The 6,031-nt window shown below is 40.5% G+C and overlaps 1 pseudogene; it reads right to left on the bottom strand.

Moving 5' to 3' along the window:
• Positions 1–447: 447 nt before the first annotated feature.
• On the bottom strand, positions 448–1,145 carry LOC148791912 (uncharacterized; annotated as a pseudogene).
• Between the last annotated feature and the right edge of the window lie 4,886 nt (positions 1,146–6,031).

Here is a 6,031-nt window from a genome sequence, read left to right as displayed (position 1 = left end):
TTGAAATTCATGAAAAATGAAAAAGAAGAAAAGATGCAGAAAGTTTTATGGCCCAAAACTCACTACAAAAATCAAGAGAAGAGAGTGAGATGCATATTGCTTTTGAAATTCGGGTGGAACAGGTTCTTCTAGCATCTGATTACAAATCTAATAGTCAAATTTACAAGTATTGGTTTCTCATTTTTGCATGTGTATCTGTTTTAAAAGGACCCTATTTTTTGGATTTATTTGAAGTTCATATTGGAGTATACCATGATTCAATAAGTGAACTACAAGAACAACCTCTTTCTTAATATTCGGTTCAGAAAATGCATTATCTCTTTCAAAAAAAAAGTTGCATTAGTTGAGTAACCAACCATATCACCCTTTCCTAATAAAATATGAATTTCAATTCCACCACTTAAACCATTTACAACAAAGGAATCAAAATAAAGGATATACAAAACTTTAGGATTTCCGAGCTTTCTTGGGAGCGAGCATCGAAGACTTACTAGATGTGGAGATGGAAGCCTTTACCTAGGCATCGAGACCTTCTTTCAACCATCAGGAGTCTTAACCTAACTTAGCCTCTATGTCTTCACCAATTTCATCGGATTCTTCCCCGACTTTGGCGTTAAGGTCTTGGGAATCAATGGCTTCTTTGACACCCTCATCTTCATTGTTTCCACCCTCTTAATTCTTCTTTTCTATCCTCTCTGCTCCATTTTTCCCCTCCACATTGCTCTCCTTTTGCTTTTATTTGATCTCAAAGGAAAAGGACTTTCCTTTTTGATTGGAGAAGTCTTAAAGGAGTTTTTGACCTTTACCAACTGCTTCAATTTGGACAATTTCTTTAGCTGCACAGATAAAACCTTCTTGAAATTTGGGGGAAGCCTTGTTTTCTACTTGTCCTTGATGAACTTGGCAATGGCGTATTGGTTCGAACCGTTCTATCTTTCAGTGAAGATATGGCTTCGGTAATTGTTTGAAAGTAAGGGGGATGGAGAGGTGAAGGGAGCTTTGAAGATTTAGACTTCGACTTCTTGGTCCTGGCAGGAACTGCACTCGCTTCTTTCGCCATTTCTTCATTGCCCAGGAGGGAGACCTGAACGATTGAGGTTATTTTCAAAAATATTTCCAAATCTAACATGTAAATTTACAAGTAAATCACTTATTGGCATGTACAAAGTGGTGCCACTTGCAATCGTTGAGTAACACAGAAGCCAATGTGTCTGAAACTGGAGTCAGTAGAGATCAGTAACAGTAGCTAGCAAGCAAGGGGAGTGGGATGAATGAATGGTTTGTTCCAAGTATTTTTCACTAGATTTGGGACTGTTCATTGTTGTTCTGATTTTGTCACAAGGAAGAAGACAATGAACAATGTCTTCTTCAAATGGATAATTTTGGAATTATAGAATGTTATAAATCGCATGTGATAGTTTTCAGGAGTTTAGGTACTGCAGTGGTACACTTTGAAGTTCAAGTACTAACTTGCCACAACCCCTAAAGTATGGGGTACTATTCTAGAATTTTCCCAAAAAATATTATACAAGAAATTCCAATTGCCCTATGGATTGATAGACCATCTACAGATCTAAAACATATTAAGTCTTTATAAATAGATAAAAAAACACATTTTTAATTTTTTGTTATTTTATATTTTTTTCTTAAATTTCTTCATAAAATTTCCATAGAGCTTACTCAAAACACAGACACACACACACAAACTTGTGGTTTTCAATACAAGAAATGTAGAACATCATAGATTTAAACATTTTCAAGCATTCAAGCAAAAAAAAAAAAAGGAGAAGAGGAAGAAGAAGAAGAAGAAGAAGAGAAATCATAAGATATTATGAGAAAAAATGAAAAACTTGCCAGTTTTTGCAATATTTTCTAAAACTTGAAAAATCTTCAAAATCCTTAATGATTTGCACTTGTTTCTTATGTTTTTTTAACAAATCTAGCACCCTATGAATGTGGTTTGGAATTTTAAAGTTGTTTGGGGGTGAAAGAAGGCTTTTTATTTTTTTTTTTGCTTGTATCTTTCATATTGTATTGATTGATAGCTATCAATATGACCAATATTGTGATACAGGTACAATATGGTACAATATGGTGGAAAAAAATGTTATATACCACCTATTTCACACTGCACCCCATATGGAACCTTTAAAGATATGATGCAATACGCCCTATGTACCATGTCAAAATTTTAAGCCTTGCTTAAAGCTTTAAACTAGCTATAAAAGCTACAGATAAGAGCATTCCCTAGTTATTAGTGTGTAACAACCACAAATGCACCATTAAACCATGCTATACTTGCTTGTCATAAACACATGCATTTTTATTCTTAAGGATTTTATTGGCAATATATACTAAGATTGATTATTAAAATTTATATACTAATAAATATTAACACAAATTATATTGATTTATGAAAATTAAGATATACAACATAAATTTTAGTTCTTCCATTATTCTTCAATGGTTGCCAATTGCATCCTGATATCTCACAATTTATACAAACCCTTTAAGTATGGTATTTTATGTTTAAGTACTCATTTATAATTATATAAAACTTATATCTTTTGTTGTTAATATATATATATATATATATATATATATATAATTTATTTGAGTTTATTAGTGTATCCATGCATATCTTGATTTTTTTACATATCCAATATGTCTCTTAAAATTGCCTTATTGATACATCTTGTGTTCCGATACTTTGAACCTTGGTATATAAACCTATTTATGGGCCAAGTAGCTTGATGGGTTGGCCCAACCTAGCCATTTTTTTTTCTTGGACATGAATTTTAGGCCCTAGGCATCTTAGGCCCAAAACACTTGGTCCAACCTTTTTGGGGCCAGACTTGGACTTTCTAAAAAAAGCTTGGCGCCATAATATTTTATATAACAAAAAAAAATATTTTATATTTTTATTTGTTCTTCTCTTTTCTCAAGCCATAGTGACATCTTTAAGTATTTTTGGATTTTGAGGTAGTTTATTATAAATGAATCAATTTTGTTTTTAAGTAAAATATAAAAATTTGACCAATTTCTAGGTCGGGCTCTAGCTTGGCCTAGGTTTTAGACATTATATGTGGGCTAGGCTTGGGCTCAAGATCTAGCCTGATGGTTGGGTTAAGCTCAAGCTTGGGCCTAGACGTGTTATGTTAATAAAGAGCAAAATCTGGCTTAAGCCTAGCTTGGCCTAGCCCATGAATAGGTTATTGGTACATATCATTAATCTTTTTTTGGTAAATACAAGGATTAAAGTATTGATACGATACACCTGACGTAGGTATATAGTGATCGCTCAAACCCTCAGAGAACACCAAACACCAAAACTAACATCACAAGGTTACACGCGAGCAATCCACAGTGCTGCAATGAAACCGCAACGCATCACAAGTTTTGCGATGAACTCACAACACGTATCGCAAAACCATGATAAACCAATGGTTCACTGAGCCCACTTGATGCCCAAACCAAAGGAAATCATGACCAAACCCATTCAAAGGCTCAACGCCTGTTCGAGTGTGTGATAAACTCATGACTCGCTAAATCATGTGGTAAACCCATGACTTACGAGCCCCCTTGTGACCCAAACCAAGAGAAGCCCAGGTTGAGCCCATGGCAAGGCCCGTGCGTGCCCAGAGCCATGTGGAACCTACACCATCAAAAGATGTGGCAAAATGCCACGTAGGGTTAACAAGACACTGCTTGTGAAGGGGTGACATCATTAAACACCATGTCAATTAAAATAAAATGTGCAAGAGGTAGTAGCACACGTGAGTAATAAGAGATCTTGAGGAGAAGGAAAGCCGATTCTCAGGAAAATCCTCATGAGACACGTGGCAAAACCCCAGTGGCACACTTAATGATTGACAGCAAATCCAATATTCCCTTTCCTTATACGACATAAGTACCTTTTAGGATTTCATGTCTTCCCCTACAAGTAGAAATCCTCCTTGATGTTGCGCAATCCAGCTACTCCTAGCTGGAGGTGGCTTGGCTTCCAGTAGACGACGGACGTGGAGAATCTGCACAGAAAGGATCAGAGAACCCAGGGGTGCTTACCCGGCGAGGTCGCTCCGATGCTTAAGTCGGTATGTGCGAGAAGAAAGTAATTAGAGAGCAAGTGAGCTAGTAAGTAGTAATTGCGCGTACCTCTGCCCCCGAAGGGTTGGGGTCTTTATATACTGGAGTCCTTGCGGGTTTTTTGGAGTGGTTCCGGGATTCTCGCCGTAATGTGGCCTATCACCGAATTAATAGGAGATAACGTCGCCAACCGATAAGGCATATCGTTGTCGTCCGAATCAGTCAGAGGAGATAAGGCCAGTTGTTATGAGGTGTGATCCTGTGAAACACGGAATCTGGTTATGAGATCTTCAGGGTTATCATCTAGAGGTTGGTCAATACTACCCGAACTGATGCCTTCTGGGTCCGACCTGTTACGAATGCCGAGGTGATCTTAACGCAATCGAGTCCCAAAGTGAACTTGTCCTGAGGTGGATTCGCTTCTGAGGTGGGCCTGTCTCGAGGTGGTTCGGTTATCCAAATCCGAGCTTGGTCCGTCGAAGACTTTGGTAGACTTGGGATGAGCTGTCATCTTCTTGGCTAGGTCGTTTCCACGTGTCCCTCCATTATTAGGTTGGGCCAAATCACCCTACATCAATTGCCCCCCACTCCTCGGGCCAGGGGTCCTGACATGGTGCGGGGAGTTTATGACGAGCCAAGTGGATTTGGTCCGAGGACCGGGCAGCTAGTCAAATAACTCACAGGTCGGACTCGTTTGGTCACCCGTCTCAACCAGGAAAACGCAGGTCGCGTCTGGTTTACGCGCGGACGTTACAGGAATTATAAACTCCGCGGATGTCAAAAAATGCGCTAAACCGAATTTACCCTCACGGGTCGCGCAGTCAGTTTTCCTAGGAACCGTAGGATTGCTTTAATCCCGACCGTTAGTTCTCGGACATGGCGGCTATAAATAGGAGGGTCCATGACTCATTCCTCGCCACAAATTTTGCAATTGAGCTCTCCCGAGGTTGCGTCAAGGTCTCCCAGCTCGGTTTTCTTTCCGCTTCCCACTTCATTCTTCGATCTTGGTGAGTCTCTTAGCTTTTCTTGTTTCCAATTATGTCGAGCTCTAGCATAGATAGGCTTGTAGATAGTGTCAGTGGGGAGGGTGTCGTTGTTCTTGCTGGGGAAGTCAGTCCACAGCAGGGTGCCCCCCTTCATCGGTCTGTAGAGGGAACCTCTATCCCCGAAGCTGGGCCATCTCAGCTCGGGGAGACCAAAGCCCAGACTTCTTCTCGAGGTCAGAAGGCTGACGACTTCAGGCCTTCTAAACTATCTTCGGATAGGTTGTTGTACTTGGCGTCTCAGCATCGCTTTCCTGACAACTTGACTTTCAGTCTTCCCCTAGGTCAGTATCCTTAGGATCATGACCATAGCGAGCTCGTTGTTTTGGAGGAGCAGCTCACGGCAGGGCAGCGCTTCCCTCTTCACCCCTTTCTGATAGAAGTAGTCAAATTCTATAACATCACCATCGACCAGCTTCATCCGGACTCTATTCGGAACATAGTTGGTACCATCTCTTTGTTCCACGCCTACAACCGACCTCTGTCTCTTGACGTCTTTAGCTTGATCTACGTGATCAAGCGAAATTCAGCCTATCTGCGCGATCAAGCGAAATTCAGCCTATCTGCACGGGGACGTATGACAAAGCTACTACATCTCCCCCAGGCCTGGATTTAAAATCTTGTCTGGCTGCTCGAACAAGGTTCCGGCCTGAAAAAGACGGTACCTCATCGTCCGTAACCCGATAGGGTGGTCTTTTCCAATCCACTGAAGGGTTGCTACCTAGGACCCCGGGGTGATCTTGGACGCGGAAACCAGGGTAGTGATTAACTCTTGGAGGGACCTCGGCCTCGAGATGAAGAGCTTCTTGGCTAAGGAAGCGCTGATGCGAGCTGTTTTGAGTCCTCCTGGTAGGTTTCTTTTCAAATTTTTGCTCAAAGCATCCTTTAGGTTTCTTTGACTA

Source organism: Nelumbo nucifera, chromosome 5 (assembly GCF_055504915.1).
Source record: "Nelumbo nucifera cultivar China Antique chromosome 5, China Antique-T2T, whole genome shotgun sequence".
NCBI classification, from domain to species: domain Eukaryota; kingdom Viridiplantae; phylum Streptophyta; class Magnoliopsida; order Proteales; family Nelumbonaceae; genus Nelumbo; species Nelumbo nucifera.
This window is presented reverse-complemented; position numbering and strand designations above follow the sequence as displayed.